A 22813-nucleotide genomic window follows, 5' to 3' on the forward strand; every position below is an offset into this window, starting at 1 on the left:
ACTGTCCGGAGAGATTGCCACATTCCACTCTTTTAATCATCAAAACTTGCCATAGCATTATTCTCAAATACAAAAAGGGAAACTACAGTGGAATGTGATGCATTTTACATATATATCAGAGAAGTTTCTAAACACAGCAGGATTCCGTCCTGGTACTAACTTGAAATACGCATTCCCTTCTGCATACTTTCCTCGAGTTTCAGCAAATCTAACACGTATTAGCATTTGTCACAGATATTGTCCCTCGTTTTACTATCAATGACCTTACTCTTACCCTTTACGTCGCTCTTTATCTATCTATTGCTGAAAAGTAATGCTTTCGTTTTCAAATTTAATTTGTATCTCTTCACTCATGTAATTTCTACTGCAAATATTCCCATTCACATCGACAGAAGAAATAAGTTTAGCAGTCCATCAGATTTCGCACTTGAAATCTTCAAACATGTTTGCGAGCAAGAATTCACCTTGAATATAAATAATTCATTGTGCAGCAAGGCTTCAGTTTGGGTCCACTGTTGTTCACATTCTATGTAGATGATCTACCTTTTACTTTATGTATACAGGTGTGAACACAATTAAAGACCTTTGAATGCAGATTTAGAATACCCCATCGTAGTTGTTGACAGGTACTTCACACTCTGATGGTAACATAGCAGGATGGAATTGATTTTTGGCAAATATAAATCAAAATACCCTCTCCAATTCTCAAAGAAGATGTTCCCAGTGTATAAAAACTAAAACCAACTTTGTAATTGTATGGCACTTTCTCAGACACTCTACAAGCCTGTCCGCTACAACCAATTTAATAATAATCATCATCATCATCATCATCATCATCATCATCATCATCATCATCATTTATTTATAAAGTGTCTATATCCACTGTGATAAAAAGTGATCAAAGACGCTATAAAATTACACTACTATTTTAAAAATGTAAAATATGCAAGTAAAATGAGAAAAGTTCACAACTAAAGAAAAATGTACAAGTAATAAAAATTTAAAATTAAACAAAAACAACACATTGCACAACAACTCATGTGGTAACCTTAAATCACCAAAAACGGACATAAAAATAATATTATATAGGGCTCAGCCCTTGGTGTCGCGCCAGGGGTTAAGATTTGCAATGTTATTTGTATTGATTCATGATAAAATAGAATTAAATGTTACTTGTTATACATTTGTATGACAACTATGCCCAGTTTCCCTCTGATGAAAGCAGTTCACGTACGTACAGGACGTCAAACCCTGCAGCAGTGCAGGTATAGATTTTCTGTAATGTGTAAAAATGTTGGACAAAAATGGGCAATTTTTACTATGATAACAGCCTATTGTATCAAACAAGGGACGTATTATACCACCATTATCATTGCAATGGTAACCGCACTGCCCACCTTCCACTTGCAAGCTGAAAACTATAGCGTTCCGTTTGAAAACTGGCAATTTTTGAGTCTAGCTATTGACACAGGGGGCGCTTTTCTAAATTCAATCCCAGCATTCTTTGCGTATGCCCCCCCCCCGTTCATATGCACGACAGTTTTCTCCCTCTTTCCAGTTTTTATGCGTGATATTAACGATATTTTGTATCAGCGACAAAGTGGATAATAACACTTACTGGCTAATAAAGACATATATTTTATAAATGGCATGTCATGAAATGATAATTTGCACTTTTCGTATTTGTTTATTTACGAGTACTCAAAAAGCATGGCGGCGCCCATGAAAGTGGGGTACACTTCCGGTTACTCGCATAGTATATTATAATATGCGCATGCGTAGTCAGTAAGCCGCTGGAACGACTATTAACTAAACGCTAATTTCAAAAGGTGCGTCTTAAGGATTGATTTAAAAGAAGAGAGTAGGGGAGCATCGGATCTCGAGTGGAAGATAATAATAATATAATAATAATATTTATTTCTTATAGAGCGCATTACATTATAAAAATCTCAATGCGCTTTACACAACACTAAAAAAGAGCTGAGGTAAATTATAAATAAAAATTACGAGAAAACACCAATAAAATGCAAAGAGGTAAAATTTTAAAAAGTGTCTAGGAATAAAATGATCTAAAAAGATAAGTTTTTAACTGACTTCTAAAATTGTTAAAAGAATTAGCAAGCCTTATCTCAAATGGTAAAGCATTCCACAAATGGGGAGCACATACAGAAAAGGCTCTATTGCCATAAAAAGCCGTGTTGCAAACAGGCTGATGCAAAATGATCGCACCACTAGACTGGGACCTAAGTGTACGACCAGTATGACGTACTGTTAGCATTTCTTCTAGATAGTCGGGGGCTTGGCCTGTTAGAATTTTGTAAGTGAAACAAAGAATTTTAAAATCAATTCGTTTCTGGACTGGAAGCCAATGTAAATTTTGTAGTACTGGTGTTATGTGGTCCTTTTCTTCTTTCTGCTAACAAGCCGGGCGGCTGAATTTGAATAGCCTGGAGTTTACGTATTTCAAAATTCGGAAGACCAAAAAGAAGACTGTTGCAGTAATCCAAACGTGATGTAATAAAGGCATGAACAAGTTTCTCCGTGGTACGTTGGTCGAGAAGATCACGAATCTTTCCTAACCTCCAAATCGCATGTGATGCTGATCTACAAATATTTGTAACATGGTCTGACATGGTGCAGGCAGAGTCCATTGTAACACCTAGATTGCGAACTGATTCAGATGGATATACACTGACATCATCAATCCGAAAATTACGAGGGACAGTTCCTCAATCCCAAATTTTGAGGAAAAATGTACAACCTCTGTCTTACCGTCATTGAGTGCAAGCATATTGACCCTCATCCATCCCCGAATCTCGTCTAAACACGACTCGATCGTGGCAATGGGAACCTGGTTACCGTCGCATGTAATATAGGATTGGGTGTCGTCAGCATACATCATGTAATCTAAATCATATTTGTTAATAATGTCCTCCAGGGGTGCCACATAGAGACTAAAGAGAATTGGTCCAAGGACAGAACCCTGAGGAACACCACAAAACAACGACTGTTCTTCGACAGGATTGACTTGACGCAAACAGACTGTGTACGCCCCGTAATGTAAGAACTGAACCAGTCAAAAACAACACCTGTGATGCCAAACCGATGACGCAGCCTGTGTAACAGAATGGCATGGTCAATCGTATCGAAAGCAGAAGAAAGGTCGAGTAAAATCAAAATTACATCTTTACGTTTATCTAAAGAGCGTTCCAAACAACGGGGACGGCAACACTGAAAGCACGATCCCCATATTTCTTAGTACGTGAGGTATTTTGGCAGAGTTTAAACTGATCAGCAGATCTCAAATTACGATTCGAAACATTTAAAGAAATCATGTCACATAAGCAGTTTGGAGCAATGGAATGGACACATTTGTAAGTGACTATTGAAATCTTAAAAATTATGCGTTGAGAATCAGGTAACCAATGTAATTGCTTAAGAACAGGAGTGATATATGAAGTGGGTTTAGAACGAGTGACAATTCTGGCAGCAATTTGAACACGATTAATTAAGTACTTGGGAAATCCTAATAAAAGAGAGTTTCAAGAGAGTAACAAATGCATGGATTAATTGCTCTGTGGCAGATTTAGAAAGATACTTCCGAATAAGTGAAATGCGACGTAAATGGAAAATGGCTGAACGGCAGATCTGACCAATATGGGACTTCATTGTGAGGCTAAGAGTCGAGAGTGGCTCCCAGGCTTTTGGCCTGAAAGTGAACAGGAATCAAAGTGTTACCAACCCTAATTTCTCTGATCCCGTTCTCAGGCTGATTACCAGTAATGGCAGAGAAGGTTACAAATTCAGTTTTCTCATCATTTAAGCAGAGAAAAGTTTCTGATATCCGGGACCTAACCTCTGAGATACATAATTCAAGACTACTGGCTACACTTGCAGCCTTGTCAATGTTGAAAGACATGTAAAGGGATAAATCATCAGCATAAAAACTATATAGACATCCATGACTAGAAACCAATTCTCCTAAAGGAGATAAGTATACATTAAAAAGTATGGGGCCAAGAACTGATCCTTGGGGTACCCCAGTTTCAAGTAGATAGTACAATGATTTGGTAGAATTAACAACAATACATTCAGTGCGATTGGAAAGATAAGATTGAAACCAGGTGAGGACATTACCTGAAATACCAAGATGGTCCCTCAGACGATTTAATAGAATACCGTGATTCACGGTATCAAACGCAGCAGAAAGATGAAGTAAAACTTAGAAAACATCACATAACTGTTTGGTACTCAAGAACATCAATACATAGCCTCAACAAGAAGCTATTGACTCTCGACATCTTTTCTCCCTGATAAAAAAGCTTGTAGAGTCGGGTTGAAGATGAAGAAAACTTACAAGTAAGCTCTCTAAAGACACCTGACACTACAGCAACTGCTAAGAGCATACTCCTGTACGAATCAATATCCTTGAATTGACAGCAAACACGGGGAAAATATGTGACTGATGTCCCTGCTCCATCCTCAATGTCAGTCCTCAACATCAATAAGGAGCAATATGTCTCCAATTGTGTCTTACATTGCGAGTTCCCGAGAATGTCTTAGAAAATAAACACAAATAAGTCGCTGGACTGTGCCATAGAGCAAAAGCCAATTATTCATAAAGTTCTCGTTTGGGATCCTCCTTCAAAAAAAAGGAATGAGTGTGCAAGCGACCAACCACGTAGGATGCTCTACAGGGAATTTGACATTACCGTGATTTAGACAAGCAATGTACTCGAAAGACAGGACTTGGGAGAATCTCTGCAATTGTTGAGCGCCCACGATTCGAGATCATGATCATCACGACACAGTTGCTGATTCTCTTGTACGTTTGAAGTAACTAGTCGACGACTTTGAAATATAATTCGAAACATTACTGCTTGAGCAATAGGGCTAAAGCATTACAATTACGAAAAGCATTGGCACATGGTGATATTCAAATGTGTAGGTATGTGAAAATGTAAATAATATACGTCTGTAGTCATAAAGTTTTATGAACAAGGTTTTCCCATATTTCACAACACGAATAAACTCTATTTTTCTATTAAGGGCACTAACTTGAAGGCTATGTAATGATCTTGCTAAACCTGCCGCGGACAACCACCTGCAGAACCACAGGCCAACTTCCATATCTGCCCCATTTGTCCTCCATCGACGAGTGTCACCAGAAGACAATACAAACACCATTCTCCATATCATTACGCCATGAGTTTTCTGAGGTTGTAAAAGAAATCAAATAGCTGTCGTCGTACAATAACGTACGTTCGTTAGAAGTTTGTATGCAAGAAATGTCATGAAAAACGGCTTGCAAAAGATCTGAACAAAATGGAGAATTTGTTGATTCAAGATAATCTTCAAGGTCAGAAGTTTATCAGCAAATAAAAGTGGAATGCGTAAACACTTTTCTCAATTAACCCCATCAGGCCTAACTCATCGTAACTTATCGAAATAACCTTTATATACAGTGGTTTATACGCGAAATCGTTAAGGCTGTTGTAGGCAGGCTTGATAGTTAAAGTAGCCGAGCACAGTATTGAACTTGTAACTTTGACGGTCGTGCATGATTTGCTGTATTTCCTTCAACGTCTCGAAGTTCACAAGACAAAATACAAATACCTGAATGTCTATTTGTGCTCAGTTTTACCTCATACTTCATTACAGCGGCCGACTGCAGGGACCAGTCATCCTACTGCAAGACTACCATCGACAATATCAATATCTGTTACCTGAGCCTGTTTAGAAGGGTGTGCTGTTACAGCTGCAATTATACAAACGACAGATGGACAAATATACATCTCATAGGGTACAGCTTTGGAAGACGATAATTATTATTCTCCATCATGAATGTGTCGTGTGCTTGCAAGGAGGCGGAATGATTTCAGATTACTATATACTGTATAACCGGACTGCATTCATGATTTTCCTAGTGAGTTGACCGCTGACGCTGGTGTAGTCTTGCGCTCACGCGAGGGATGTTCGTTCATCAGAGTCAGTGCATTGTTAGAACGGATAAACTTGAACTTCTTCGGTTAATGAAGAAACTAGACGTCGCTACTGGTTTACGATAACCGGAATCTCCGAGTCTTCGACTCGATAGGCCCAGAAAGGACAGTCAAATTCGCTTTTATTGACGACCATACTAACATATTTGTACAGCATTTAATCTAATTTACAAGTTGGCTCTACATTTTGATAACTGAAATACTGAAATAAAGTATTTACGTTTCAGTTTATTATCGCCGGGATTGAGTTTAGCTCCAGCTTAATAACTACTGACATAAGATAACTTTAAATTAATTTTCTTCGGGGATTCTCTCTGTCATTTTGGTGCGCGTTTTTGCCCAGAATATAATATTTTAATACCACATAAACAGTGTTTTACGTGTTTGAATTTACTGTGGGTTAATTCAGCAATCTCGCTGTCAATGCTTGCAATATTATTTGTTCAATGCGCAACGGAGAAAGACATTTACGGGCAGAGGGAATACAGCGATGCAGCAGTGATCGTGCATCGCTCGGCCAGTTGAACGCTTACGTTTACGCATGAAACGACGTGACGTGCCGTTATTCTTTGGGGCTTACGCTATAAAGTAACTTCTTTCCCTCTCAAAATCAACAGTAACAATCATTCTTTTTCGAAATCAGCGATCACCGTGCAAAATTTGTTACCAGAGAAACAATTGACAAAATATTTACCGACACTTGCAAATTAAAAAAGGCCGCCTTGCCTGTGTTACCTCAAGGGGGAAAATCCAATATTCGATTTTCACAACAATGTCCGAATATAAGCCGATGAAATCTAGCTGTTTACTCCAAGTTCGAACTCAGACTCGGCAAGTGGTAGCCTAATAGTAAAACTTTGATGGTCAGAATAACTGTCTCCGTGGCGTATTCTACCTTAACGGAATGAATTCAGCTGAGGAGGGCTCTGGTGTGTGATGTCGTTGTCAGGGAGTGATTAGAGCTCATGTATACGGCTAGAAATATAAATAGTTTCGGTACACTTTAAGGTAGATCGCCCCTCAGGGACAGATATTTGGACTCTTAAACTTTTACAATTCTTTTCTGATCTACCACTGATTGTGGGTGCTCCCGTTGAGGCTATTGGAGAAAGAAAAACTTTCCCCGTCTTAGTTTTTCGAAAATCGAGAATTTTATTTCTCCTCCTTGGAGTTAACACAGAAATGGCGGCCGTTTTGACATTCAAATATCGGTAAATCTTGGGATATTTGTTTCACAGTACCAAGATTTGCACGGTGACCCCCGATTTTGATTCTTGATTTTGAAAGAGCATTGTTGAAAGATTCCTTATGGAAAAATTGAGCAAATGTTTAAGTCTTTCACTTTCGAGGCACAGTTTTAAAGCAAAAATAACTGTAACTCTTGACATTTGTTGACCTCAAAATATCTTCCTATTCTCTCCTGGGTTTCTCTTAATTTTACCGTTTGAAGGGATATTGGCTTTTACTACATTAGGAAACCATTCCTTTGTGAAACATTTGACAAGTAAATTCAAAAATTTTCAAAAATTGATAATATTACAAAGGAAACAACATACAATGTCACAGTTGAAAACATTCACCCCTGTACATTACATTGGACTACTCTGAGTGAAGATTTCAGTGCAGATATGCACAGTATCCATGGTTTTTGCTTTCCAGCATGGGGCTACGATTTAATGTTTCGGCAAACATTTAATCGCAGTTTAATCTTATCTTGTTCAAAATTGCATATACAGTCCCAGAGGTTAGTTAATAATAAGTGCATACACACACACACCTAAATTAGTACATTTCCACAAACTTATTTTAGCTTGAAAGTAAAATCATAAAAATAATGCTAAAAGATACAGCTAGTGGGGCTTTAAATAACAGCTGACTCAGGTTCTCTTATCGTTGATAAAACATACCTTTGCTTGTCTTATATATCATGCGGATTATCATAGTCTATGCATCCTGAGTCTAAAAATACTGCGTGCCGTAATTATTATATTATAGCGATCGAGATTCACGCCTCTTGTATGCATCATGCATGGATCTCTTTTCAAATTCTGGGCCGTTCTTTCCCGACTGCGCCCTTAAAATTCCTAAATTGTTCAGATTCTAAATTGACCACATCTATCACAGTGCTGAAAAGACTCAAGGCAGAATGCCCCTCGGGGACAGATATCGAGACTCCCAAAATTTTACAATTCTTTTTTGATCTGCGCCATTGGTGGAGCTCATTTTAAAGGTCTTGAAGTAAGAAATTTCACCGTCTTAAAGTTGTTTGAAAATCGTAATTTTTATTTTCCCAATAGAGTTAATACGAGCGTGGCGGCGCTGCAATTTTGAATTTCAAATATCAGTAAATCTTGGGGGATTTGTTTCCCTGATACAAAAATTTGCACTGTGACCCCAGATTATTATTCTTGATTTGGTATTTATATGGTTGAAACTTTCAATGAGGAAAGTTTGAGCTTAAGTTTGTCCTTCACTTTAGAAGCGTATCCTACCTTAACGCCGAGGGAGTAAATCATCACTTATACAAATTTAATTTGTATCTCTTCTCTCATTTCTACTGCAAATATTGTCATTCACATCGTCAGAAGAAATAAGTTTACTAGTTCAATCAGATTTTGCACTGGAAATCTTCAAACATGTTTGCGATCAAGAATTCACCTTGAATATACTAAATAATTCATAATACTGTTGTTCACATTCTATGTAGATGATCTACCTTTTACTCTATGTATACAGATGTGAACATAATGAAAGATTTTTGAATGCAGATTTAGAATATCCCACCTTGGTGGTTGACAGGTACTTCACATTCTGATGGTAATATATTAGGATGGCATTGATTTTTGGCAAGAAAAAAAATACCCTCTCCAAATCTCAAAGAAGATGTTCCCAGAGTATAAAAACTAAAATCAACTTCGTAATTGTATGGCACTATCTAAGACACTCTACAAGTCTGTCTTCTTCAACCACTATGATATTATAATAATAATAATGACACTAATAATCAATATATTAATAATAAATATTATTATACACCTACGTCTGTAACCTATAAAGTTTCGTCGTACAGTAAGTTTCGGTATCAGAGGCCTCGGAGTCCAATAACTTTGACGCGGAGTAACATAACTTTAGGTGTTATTGGACGCTATTTGACCTTTTACCTCAAAACACCTTTACGTCAACGCGAGGAAAAAGAAGAGAATATTTTACATTTTTACAACAATATATACTTCTTAACATTCAGTACTTTACAAAGCAAATCATGGTCAGTCCAAAACCGGTGAATTTGAGTGAAATGATGCTGCTGACGTAAAATTTCTACCACGCGCACTGCGCAGCGCGGGTTGAAATTTCGTTCAGTGTGCGCTTAGCGGACGCGCTGAACGCGTTTCAAGTCTGCTCGCGATCGCTCAGTGCAGAAGCATCCAAAAAACGCCTAAATTTCGACTTTTTAAAGTAAAGTTGGACTAAAAAGGTGTATAATAATAAGGTTATTAACAAAATACCGGGATTTATGTCCTCGTACATCGTACGCTACGGTATTGTCCGAGACGCGTAGCGTCGAGGACAATACCGTAGCGTACGATGTACGAGGACATAAATCCCAGTATTTTGTTAATAATGTAAATTTTTTACTATAACCCAAACGGGATTCGAACACCCACACACTCACGGCAACATCGCCTAGCTGAAAGGCCTCACACAAAACCAGTCGGCCACTGCTTCCAACCCTACAGAAATAATAACGCAAATAATAATAGGTTAAATTTCCGTGAAAATTTCACTATAAGCATATTTTGGGTCGAAAAGACCAAATATGATATCGATTTCACTGCCCCATGTTTCCATGGTAACAATTTTAGAGGTTGAAAATTTCAGTTTTTTCTAATATCCAAAGAAAAATTACTTTGATTGATATGAAAATTATCTAGCGGGGGGAGTTCGGGTCAGAGAACACAAAAACCAGACTTCTTTGAAAGTTTTGAGTTGCCATGGTAACTATTCTTGGATTGAAAATGTTACTTTTTCCCTAATTCCTATTAAAGAACTATTGATTGATGTAAAATTGATAATAAGGGTTTTTCTGGTTAGCTCACAAAAAAAATCACACTCATTTTAATGTGAGATGTTTCCATGGCAACCATTCAGGAGTAAAAATTACCAGTTTTTCAAAGATTCCATGTAAAATCAAGGAATCAACGGAATGTGTTATATCAAAGGGATATTTTGGGCTAGAAAGACCAAATATCCAGTGTAAAAATCCAGTAATCAACAGAAATATTATACCAAAGGGTTACTTCGGGTTAGAAAGACAAAATATGATATCCATTTTTACTGCCCTGTGTTTCCATAGTAACCTATTTGCGTTTTAAAATTTCAATTTTTTTTCTAAGTCAATTAAAAGTAATCCCAGTTACTATGCAAATACCCTCCTAAGTGTATTTATAACAGCATGAACTCCATGTTCATTTTTGTTTTATGTTGCCATAGTAACCATTTTGGTAACCACAGTTTTTTTTTTAAAACCATAGACCCTCGAGAGGGTCTGTGTTAAAATGTAATTCACTGGTTTTTATTTATTTTATGGATTTTTAAGTAACAACTTTTAACATCTGTTCTATAATAGTAATAATAATAATTGTAATTTCTAAGCCTTCATTCTAGAAAGAATAAAAAAAGATAATTTATATTGGGGCCATTTTGGTCAAAATTATGTTTTCCGTTAATTTTAATGTGTTAGAATTAATTTTACATAGAAATGATTTTTCAAGCATTTTTAATTGTGTTTCATGAAGTCATCATTATATAGTATATTACTAACTTATTATGCATGTATCGATGTAAGTTTATGCCTTCAAATTAATTTAATGTGCTGAAATTAATTCTCCTAGTATCCGAACCCAATCCTCCTTATCACCCAATGTACCATTATATTTATCACAAGCAGTAACAGTAGTTTTTTTGTTTATTTAAAACATTATTCATTGGTACTTATTTATTTTATTGATTTATAATTAACAGCGTATAATAATGTTCATTTTATAATAATTTATTTTGATTTCTTTGTCTCATTTCAGGAAGAATAATAAAGACAAATTATTTCTGATTGTTTCACTAAAGTAAAATTATGGCCATGTAGTGGTGCATTATTTTTTGTGTGACCTGGCGTGACCCCATAAACTCTATGATTTTGATGATTAGCTAGATCTCACCTTTCCATGGTAGCAATGGCTAAATTTGAACATGGTCCATGTATACCTTTAAACATTTCTTTTTAAACCAGCAGGCGAAGACAAGGGGAAATATTACAAGTTAAATGTTTCATGTTTAATATTGCCCAGGGCTCGAAATTAACTTTTTCCCCTGGTAGTCCACTTGGGCAACCATATTCTGAAGTTGGTAGCCCCATGACACTGGCTGGTAGCCCATGCATATTTTAGATCAGGGGTGTCTTTTTTCGTTCACCAGACAAGAAAGGGCTATTTTACAAGGTTCTGCCCATGAAGTGAATTTTCTAGTCTTTTGATGTGTATACTTGCACACCTTCAATGCCCAAGGAAACGGGTGTAATGGACGACAGTGGGATTCAAACGTTTTGTGACCTATAAACAACAATATGACCTTTTTAGCACTGAGACATACTGTAGCAGGGCTAAAAATAGACCATGGCCCTTCTGTTGGGAGGAGGCATAATTTCCGTGTCACTGTGATTGATACATTATTATCAAAATGCAACGAGAATGCGTTTTTATTGGCCATCGTTTCCTGTGCCTGTCATTCAAGTACGTCAGTTCAGATATGAAAACTTTGTTGCAAAGTTCCACCGCAGGACCGGTCGTCTCCAGAACAAAGTCACACTATGGCCAATTTCTATGCCCAGCTGGGTTTGACTGCATTTATCTAGCTCATCCCAAAGTGACGGACGCATCTTTCAACCTTTCAGCTTTGTGAAAAAAGCATTTATTGATTCGCCAAAGGCCTGTGGACTCGCTTATTTTTGCACAAGTGCTACATGGACATAGGAAAAAGTTGTTGAATACTCACTGTTTCAGTGAATCCGCCATGATGAGAGTTCCCAAATCAAAAAATGCTGCCGAGCTCGAATACAAATGTCTTCTCATTAAATTACGTCATTGTTATACAAGAGTTAGCATTCCAAAGTCTGTCACCCTGATTTTTTCAAAGTTTGGAGAAGGCCGGCATTTCCATCTGAATGACTGAACGACGTGAAACGCAAAATTCCATCGCATATTATCTGGCAATATGTACAGTAGAAATACTGTATACCGTCGCTCCAGGTACGTATAAGCTTATACTCCACAAAATGGCCACAGGCGGCGTGAACTTCCTGAAAGGATTTATTAAACGTCCTACTTGTTACCTCAGGGACTCACTTGTAATGTCCTGAAAAGTATTCTCTGCAGTAATTCCAGTTTCTGTCAACATGCAGAGCTCAACGACAAGATTATAGCACGAGACGTAGTGTACAGACTTCACATTCACCCGCAGGTAAACTCAATTGCGCATGCTCATATTGGCAGACTACACTGGCAAACGAGTGCGCATGCGTGAAGGTATATTTGCAGCAAATACACAGGCATAGACTCTCCACAGTCGCTGTGCCTTGTTTTGTGCGCGCCCACGACTGCCACGATGGGCCTGCATTCGAACACCTCTTTTTCAGAATTCCCACAGCTTCAATAAACTGTTATTAGACTTCTATATAATACTTATAGCCCCTGAACTTGTAAAAATAATAATAATTAATATAAGTATTATATAGAAATAATAATGCGAATAATAATAGGTTCAATTTCCCTGAAAATTTCACCATAGGGTATTTTGGGTCGAAAAGACCAAATATGATATCGATTTCACTGCCCCATGTTTCCATGGTAACCATTTTAGGGGTTGAAAATTTCAGTTTTTCTAATATCTCATGAAAAATTACTTTGATTGATATGAAAATTATTTACTTGGGGAGTTCGGGTAAGAGAACACAAAAACCAGACTAATTTTAATGTTTCAAGTTGCCATGGTAACAATTTTGGGATTGAAAATGTGACTTTTTCCCTAATTCCTATTAAATAACTATTGATTGATGTAAAAAATTGATCATAAGGGTTTTTCTGATTAGCACACCAAAAAATCACACGATTTAAAGGTGAGATGTTTCCATGGCAACCATTCAGGAGTAAAAATTACCAGTTTTTCAAAGATTCCACCTAAAATCCAGTAATCAACAGAAAGTGTTATATCAAAGGGATATTTTGGGTTAGAAAGACTAAATATCCAGTGTAAAAATCCAGTAATCAAAAGAAATATTATAACAAACGGTTATTTTGGGTTAGAAAGATATAATATGATATCCAATTTTACTGCCCTGTGTTTCCATAGTAACCTATTTATGTTTTAAAATTTCAATTTTTTTCCAAATTCCATTAATATTATCCCAGTTACTATGCAAATGCTCTCCTAAGTGTATTTATCAAAGCATGAACGCCATCGTTCATTTTTGTTTTATGTTGCCATGGTAACAATTTTTTATTTAAACCATAATTCACTGTTTTTTATTTATTTCATTGATTTCTAAGTAACAACTTTTAACATTTGTTTATTTATTTCATTGATTTCTAAGTAACAACTTTTAACATTTGTTCTATAATAATAATAATAATAATAATTGTAATTTCTTTGCCTTCAGCTAGGAAGAATAATAAAGATAATGTATACTGGGGCCATTCTGGTCAAAATTATGCTTTTCGTTAATTTTAGTGTGTTAGAATTAATTTTATATAGACCAGAAATAATTTTTCAAGCATTTTTAATTTTGTTTCATGCAGTCAACCTAAATAAGTGTTATATAGTATAGTATTAACTTATTATGCATTCATTGAATTAAGTTTATGCCTTCAAATTAATTTTACGTGCTAAAATAATTCTACTAGTATCTCAAATTAATTTTATGAACCCAATTCCCCTTAGCACCCAATGTACCATTATTTATCACAAGCAGTAACAGTAGCGCACATTTTTTTTAAAATTTAAAACATGATTCACTGGTACATATTTATTTTATGGATTCATAATTAACGACGTATTAATATTCATTTTAAAATCATTTATTATGATTTCTTTGCCTCATTCCAGGAAGAATAATGAAGACAAATTATTTCTGATTGTTTAACTAAAGTAAAATTATGACCATGTAGTGGTGCATTATTTTTTGTGTGACCTGGCGTGACCCCATAAACTCTATGATTAGCTAGATCTCCCCTTTCCATGGTAGCAACGGCTAAATTTGAACATAGTGCCTGTATACCTTTAAACACTTTTTTAAAACCCAGCAGGCCAAGACAAGGGGGAAATATTACAAGTTAAATGTTTCGTGTTTAATACTGCCCTGGTTGTAAAGAAAATTAAACTAACACCAACTCTCAATGAATTTTGCCCTATTTCTCACTTGTGCGAACGTCGTAGGAAACACTTATTGCAACAATTTACCCTAATATAAAGAATCGGCTGTCAATTTAACTGCGGTTCCTAACCTACCAGAGGTGAACAATGAGACTAAACGTGCCAAGAAATACACGCGCAATAGACTAGTCGTTTTGCCGTGTGCGTGTGCCAACTCACTTATAGAAAACTGCAAAGACTAGTCGTTTTGGCGCGTGCCGGCTAATCGGCTAACAAAAAACAGGAAACTGCAAAACCGCAAAAAGCGATAAAGAAATGTAAATAGCTACGGAATAGTTTCTATAAAAATCTCTACACATGTGTGTCAACCTGGGGCCTATAGCACAATGGAATAGCCAGTATTATTGTAAAAGGCGATAGTCATATCAAACTATTGACATGCGGCAAAAATAATTAATCTTTCCACCTTTCAACTTGGTGAAAAACGCATTTATTGATTCGCCAAAGGCCTGTGGATTCGCTTATTTTTGCACAAGTGCTACATGGACATAGGAAAAAGTTCGACTCGCCCTAGCCTCTCGATTGTTTAATATAACCACGGTCCATGATGAGAGTTCTCGAATCAAAAACTGTAGCCGTGCTCAAATACAAATGTCTTCTCATTAAATTGTTATACAAGAGTTAGCATTCAAAAGTCTATCACCCCGTTTTTTTAAGTTTGGAGAAGGGCGACGTTTCCATCTGAATGATTGAACGACGTGAAACGCAAAATTCCATCGCATATTATCCGGCAATATGTACAGTAGAAATACTGTAAACGCTCCAGGTACGGTATAAGCTTATACTCCACAAAATGGCTACAGGCGGCATGAACTTTCTGAAAGGATTTCCTAAACGTCCTACTTGTTACCTTAGAGACTCACATGTGTTGTCCTGAAAAGTATTTTCTGCAGTAATTCCAGTTTCTGTCAACTTGCACAACATTTTAAAGCTCAACGACTCGCACGAGACGAAGAAGTTCCAGACTGCACGTTCACGCGCATATACGTACACTCAATTGCGCATGCTCATATTGTCAGCTGCACTGGCATAAGGCATAGACTCTCCACAGTCGCTAGCGCTGTACCTTGTTTTGTGCGCGCGCCGATGGGCCTGTCATGCTACGCTGTGCATGTGAGCTGCCAGACACAGCGACCTTCGGTTTTTGCAAGTATATGAATATTCATAAGGGTAGTGACGTCAAAAGAAACACCTATCTAACTGGGCGGAGAGAATATATACTAGCTGGTAGACCTATTAATACGCGGTATGTTTTTATTTTTCATTTTTAATTTTATTTGGCTATGATACTTGTCATTTTTTTAGCTACTATAGACTATAGTCTATAGAAGCTATTGGGATGGGTATCCGTCCGGCGTCCGTCGTCAGTCTGTATGTATGTATGTATGTATGTATGTATGTATGTATGTATGTATGTATGTATGTATGTATGTATGTATGTCCGTTTGTGAGGCGTCCGTCCACTCAAATATCTTGAGAACCACAGTACTTACTGATTTGATATTTGTTGTGTAGATGAAAAATATGATTTTGAGAAACTATTTTTTTTAATTTTTTGATATTGTTGAAAATAGGCAAATTAATGCCAAAAAAAGGTGTTTTTGGTAAAAAATCTTCTTCTTCATAACCGCTGCTCAGACAGCTTTGTTATTTGGTATACGGGTCCCTAGGGATAACCCAACTTAGATTTGTTCAAATTGTGATGAAATATGCAAATGTGTATTTTTAAGGAATTTTTTTGTCATTTTTGGTCAAAATTTGACTTACATTGTATGTAATTCTTGTACTGTATAAAACCTATCAATTCACCCAGAAAAAAAGAATTAATATGATTTTAAATAATTGAATTAATTAGGAAATCATCAAAGCCAAAATAATTTTAGTGAGGAATTATCAGAAAGTTCAACTTTTTTTGACAGTTCATAGTGAAATGCTTACCATCTTGGAGGATGAAAACATGTAAAGGCAACTTTCTGAATCCCAACTTTGATATATTCTGAACCACCATTTATGTTACCTAAAAGGAATTGCTCATAATAGTTGTCATGATAGGGTGGTCAAATAAATAGAGATAGAGAAAGTTCTAATTTCCATTTATGGTTGACTTGGTAAGGATAAATAAGATTACTTTTTGAGGAAAAAAAACAGAGTGGTCAATTAAAAGAGTGGTCAAAGTGATGGGGTTTTTATGGTAAAGCTGGGCTGTAAGATTCCTCATGTGCTATTTATAGCACTTATGCAATCTGTGTAAACAGTGCAATGAAAGTGTAACATGATTCCTTATAATGCTTTTGATGACCTTGAACTTCTTAAGTTTCAAAAATTTGTCTCTTCAGTGTGCTTTCTCTGAGTACGTACAGTCTCAACTTATTCAACAGAACTTACAAGTTAATTTGAAAGTTAAAATGTGCTTGGTTAATAGGATGAAAATAATATGTTAAAAGATAACCAGCTCAAGATTCTTTATAACCTGACAGATATGCTGTTTTTTATGACGTAAATCTTGATTTAAGCAAGTCTTGTTTACTTTAATTAGAATGTAATTAACTCTCTTTTATTTGCTATTATAGACTAATATAGTCTGATGAAATATGCAAATCTGTATTTTTATGGAATTTTTTTCCATTTTTGGTCAGGCCATCCTGAAATGAGCTATCAAAGATATCCACCCACTTCATCAATACATGTGTCACAAAAGGTTATTCTCTACATAACACAGCAGAGCTCTGTCAACTGTTGAGTCGCTTGTTTTTTTCAAAACTGCTGGTCAGACAGCTTTAATATTTGGTTTACATGTCCCTAGGATGACCTTAGTGAGATAATTTCATACAGTCAGGAAATACTTAATTTTGTATCCATGTCTATAGTAGCTTCAGGGACTTTGGCCCTATGTTTTGATTAACGGATGTGTGGAGTTCCATAAAGTATCCGGATCAGGCTGAAATCCGACCGGTCGCTTGCAAGAACGTCCAGACCCTGGGATCGCGTCGCAATTCGCGTCGCGTCAATACCTGCTGGTATCGCTTAAACTGCTTAGTGTCACTTTTCCGACAAGCATTACCCTTTGGCTTAATGATATCCCCCTCCTCTCTCCGTACAGTATGATGCATAATTCTGCGCTGCACGTACGACAATTAGAAGTCACCCCTATTGACAAAATTAAAATAAACAACACACTTTTTTAGAATTTCCACAGCTTCAATGAACTGTTATTAGACTTCTATATAATACTTATAGCCCCTGAACTTGTAAAAATAATAATAATAATAAATAATAATAATAATTATTATTATTATTATTATTATTATTATTGTTATTGTTATTGTTATTGTTATTATTATATATTTATAAAGCGTCTATATCCACTGTGCTAAAAAAAGTGATCAAAGACGCTATAGAATTACACTGCTATTTTAAAAATGTAAAATATGCATTTAAAGCAAGTAAAATGAGAAATGTTAACAACTTAAAGAAAATTATACAAGTTATAAAAATTTAAAATTCAACAAGAAAAACACATTGCACAACAACTCATTTGGTAACCTTAAATCACCAAAAGAGGACATAAAATATTAACTAAAGGCTACATAAAAAGGTGAGTCTTAAGGTTTGATTTAAAAGAAGAGAGAGTAGGGGAGCATCGGATCTCGAGTGGAAGATTGTTCCAAATAACGGGTGCCGCAACACTGAAAGCACGATCCCCATATTTCTTAGTACGTGAGGTATTTTGGCAGAGTTCAAACTGATCAGCAGATCTCAAATTACGATTCGGAACATATAAAGAAATCATGTCACATAAGCAGTCTGGAGCAATGGAATGGACACATTTGTAACACGGCTAGTTTTCAATCGGGTTCAAACCCACAACACACGGCATCAGTCGCCTAGCAGAGAGGCCACAGAGAGAACCGCTCGGCTAAATCTCCACCCCCAAAAAAGAGTGGTTCAATAGCCGGCTAAGTTGTTACATTTTCTGACTGAGACTGCTCCACACGTTGTAGAGTTCGTGAAGCACTCACGCACGCATGCTCACTATCACACATCGCACATACAAACTTTATCGAGGCGAAGAAACGAATTTCATCGCTTTAACTGGGCAAACGATAACCTCGGGGACCACCAGCAGAGTTACCAACCCAGGGTAGAAAACACGTCTAGTTTTCAATCGGGTTCGAACCCACAACATACGGCATCAGTCGCCTAGCAGAGAGGCCACAGAGAGAACCGCTCGGCTAAATCTCCACTCCCAAAAAAGAGTGGTTCAATAGCCGGCTAAGTTGTTACATTTTCTGACTGAGACCGCTCCACACATTGTAGAGTTCGTGAAGCACTCACGCACGCATGCTCACTATCACACATCGCACATACAAACTTTATCGAGGCGAAGAAACGAATTTCATCGCTTTAACTGGGCGAACGATAACCTCGGGGACAATTCTGTCCACCAGCAGAGTTACCAACCCAGGGTAGAAAACACGGCTAGTTTTCAATCGGGTTCGAACCCACAACATACGGCATCAGTCGCCTAGCAGAGAGGCCACAGAGAGAACCGCTCGGCTAAATCTCCACTCCCAAAAAAGAGTGGTTCAATAGCCGGCTAAGTTGTTACATTTTCTGACTGAGACCGCTCCACACGTTGTAGAGTTTGTGAAGCACTACCGCACGCATGCTCACTATCTTACATCGCACATACAAACTTTATCGAGGCGAAGAAACGAATTTCATCGCTTTAACTGGGCAAACGATAACCTCGGGGACAATTCTGTCTGCCAGCAGAGTTAAAATCTTAAAAATTATGCGTTGAGAAACAGGTAACCAATGTAATTACTTAAGTACAGGAGTGATATATGAAGTGGGTTTAGAACGAGTGACAATTCTGGCAGCAATTTGAACACGATTAATTAAGTACTTGGGAAATCCTAATAAAAGAGAGTTTCAAGAGAGTAACAAATGCATGGATTAATTGCTCTGTGGCAGATTTAGAAAGATACTTCCGAATAAGTGAAATGCGACGTAAATGGAAAATGGCTGAACGGCAGATCTGACCAATATGGGACTTCATTGTGAGGCTAGATTCGAGAGTGGCTCCTAGGCTTTTGGCCTGAAAGTGAACAGGAATCAAAGTATTACCAACCCTGATTTCTCTGATCCCGTTCTCAGGCTGATTACCGGTAATGGCAGAGAAGGTTACAAATTCAGTTTTCTCATCATTAAAGCAGAGACAATTTTCTGACATCTGGAACCTAACCTCTGAGATACATTATTCAAGACTACTAGCTACCCTTGCAGCCTTGTCAATGTTGAAGGACATTTAAAGGGAGGAATCATCAGCATAAAAACTATATAGACATCCATGACTAGAAACCAATTCTCCTAAAGGAGATGTGTATACATTAAAAAGTATGGGGCCAAGAACTGATCCTTGGGGTACCCCAGTTTCAAGTAGATAGTACAATGATTTGGTAGAATTAACAACAATACATTCAGTGCGATTGGAAAGATAAGATTGAAACCAGCTGAGGACATTACCTGAAATACCAAGATGGTCCTTCAGACGATTTAATAGAATACCGTGATTCACGGTATCAAACGCAGCAGAAAGATGAAGTAAAACTTAGAAAACATCACATAACTGTTTAGTACTCAAGAACATCAATACATATCCTCAACAAGAAGCTATTGACTCTCGACATCTTTTCTCCCTGATAAAAAAGCTTGTAGAGTCAGGTTGAAGATGAAGAAAACTTACAAGTAAGCTCTCTAAAGACACCTAACACTACAGCAACTGCTAAGAGCATCCTCCTGTACGAATCAATATCCTTGAATTGACAGCAAACACGGGGAAAATATGTGACTGATGCCCCTGCTCCATCCTCAATGTCAGTCCTCAACATCAATAAGGAGCAATATGTCTCCAATTGTGTCTTACATTTCGAGTTCCCGAGAATGTCTCAGACAATAAACAAAATAAGTCGCTGGACTGTGCCATAGAGCAAAAGCCAATTATTCATAAAGTTCTCGTTTGGGATCATCCTTCAAAAAAAAGAATGAGTGTGCAAGCGACCAACCACGTAGGATGCTCTACAGGGAATACAGCTAGTTTTCAATCGGGTTCGAACCCACAACATACGGCATCAGTCGCCTAGCGGAGAGGCCACAGAGAGAACCGCTCGGCTAAATCTCCACTCCCAAAAAAGAGTGGTTCAATAGCCGGCCAAGTTGTTACATTTTTCTGACTGAGACCGCTCCACACGTTGTAGAGTTCGTGAAGCACTCAAATTTGACATTACCGTGATTTAGACAAGCAATGTACTCGAAAGACAGGACTTGGGAGAATCTCTGCAATTGTTGAGCGCCTACGATTCGTGATTATCATTACGACACAGTTGCTGATTCTCTTGTACGTTTGAAGTAACTAGTCGACGACTTTGAAATATTATTCGAAACATTACTGCTTGAGCAATAGGGCTAAAGCATTACAATTACGAAAAGCATTGACACACGGTGATATTCAAATGTGTAGGTATGTGAAAATATAAATAATTTACGTCTGTAGTCATAAAGTTTTATGAACAAGGTTGTCCCATAGTCCACAACACGAATAAACTCTATTTTTCTATTAAGGGCACTAACTTGAAGGCTATGTAATGATCTTGCTAAACCTGCCGCGGACAACCACCTGCAGAACCACAGGCCAACTTCCATATCTGCCCCATTTGTCCTCCATCGACGAGTGTCACCAGGAGACACAAACACCATTCTCCATATCATTACGCCGTGAGTTGTATGACATTGTATAATAAATCAAATAGTTGTCGTCTTACAATAACGAAAGTTTGTTAGAAGTTGATATGCAGGAAATGTCATGAAAAAAGATGCTATCAGCCAAAAAAGTTACTTTTGTTTTAGGTATACAGATGTTTGAAAACTAGTTGGTAACTAATTAAGTAAAGGAAGATACAAATCGATGACTGTATCAATTGAAATAAAGATTCTGAAATGTCCTTTGAAAATGACACTGATTAACGACGTATGTTACCATGATATTCTTAATATCAAGGACGGTGACAGTACATTTGGAAAAATTCTTAAAAATTCTTATTGTCACAAAATCTGCTCTAAGCGTGCCATGAACCTGACAGGATTTAAAAGGCATTTCTTAGATTTTTGCGTACACGTCACTGGAATGAACTTACAATTTACAGCGGATGCGTACTTTTAACATTAAAACCAACACAATAGTTGTCGTTACTGGCTAATAATATGTGTTCAAATTTTAAACTATTGGTCACCCACGACCTCAGCATGTAATGTGGACAATGGTACTGATAAAGCGGAAAAATGTTACAAGCAATTTTGGAATAGAGTGCAGTCTAGAAAATCTGTCTTTGAGCTAATGTGGACTGTGGGGTTTTGTTACGTTTTCACAATCTTCGGTTAAGTTCTTACCCGATCTGCAAACCAAAGATACTCGCCTACATCCCAACGCTGGTAAAAGCGATTGAAGGAAGGTAATACTCATGTTAATGTGTGATGATTCTGAAGTGTTACGTGCTAGAATCTGCCAAGCTCCTTTATTCACTGGTATATCCATAAAGTAAAGTTGTGTCTCTACATCTCGAAATCACAATATCAACCCAATAACTCTCATCACATCATTTCTTTCAAAAAAGCTTCATAGAGGCAGAACTTGTAATTTTTGCATAATGTTGGTCTTTGGGCACAAATAGTGTTTGACTTTCAAATTCAACTTTGCTGTAGTCAAATTGACGTGTTACTTGACTAATATTACTGTGAAGGGGGCAATAAATATAATTTATCAGTTCCAAATAAAATCAATTGACGCTGAACAAAAAAGTTGAAAATTATGACTGTCTAAGCTGATGTATTCTGAACTCAAGCCTAGCTATACAAAGAAGGAAGGCGAATAGAAAAAAATATTAATTGAGAAATAAGGACGATACACACACGTGACGGGTTGAGCTAGCCAATTGCTTTAGCCAGCTCAGGTGGTTCCTCCTTCTGTAAAGCAGTTGACTTTCAAGGATATCACGTGACATTAGGTTTTTACATGGCCTATGTAAGTCAGATAGATTTAAGTCCCAATAAATACGCCAAATATTCACAACGTGCGAAGCGACAGGGGAATAACTGCCTTTACAAAACTTGGTTAGAATATCAGCTAACAGAAAAGGGTAAGTTACCTTAAGCAGTGTGTTATCTTACTGCAGAAAATGAGGAAAGCAAAACTGTTCATTTTCGTAAAGCACATTTTGAACATTGGAGCATTCACATTTACATAAAAGTGCATATTTCTACTGTTCAAAAAAACC

This window comes from Ptychodera flava, chromosome 5 (assembly GCF_041260155.1).
Source record: "Ptychodera flava strain L36383 chromosome 5, AS_Pfla_20210202, whole genome shotgun sequence".
Classification (NCBI taxonomy): Eukaryota; Metazoa; Hemichordata; class Enteropneusta; family Ptychoderidae; genus Ptychodera; species Ptychodera flava.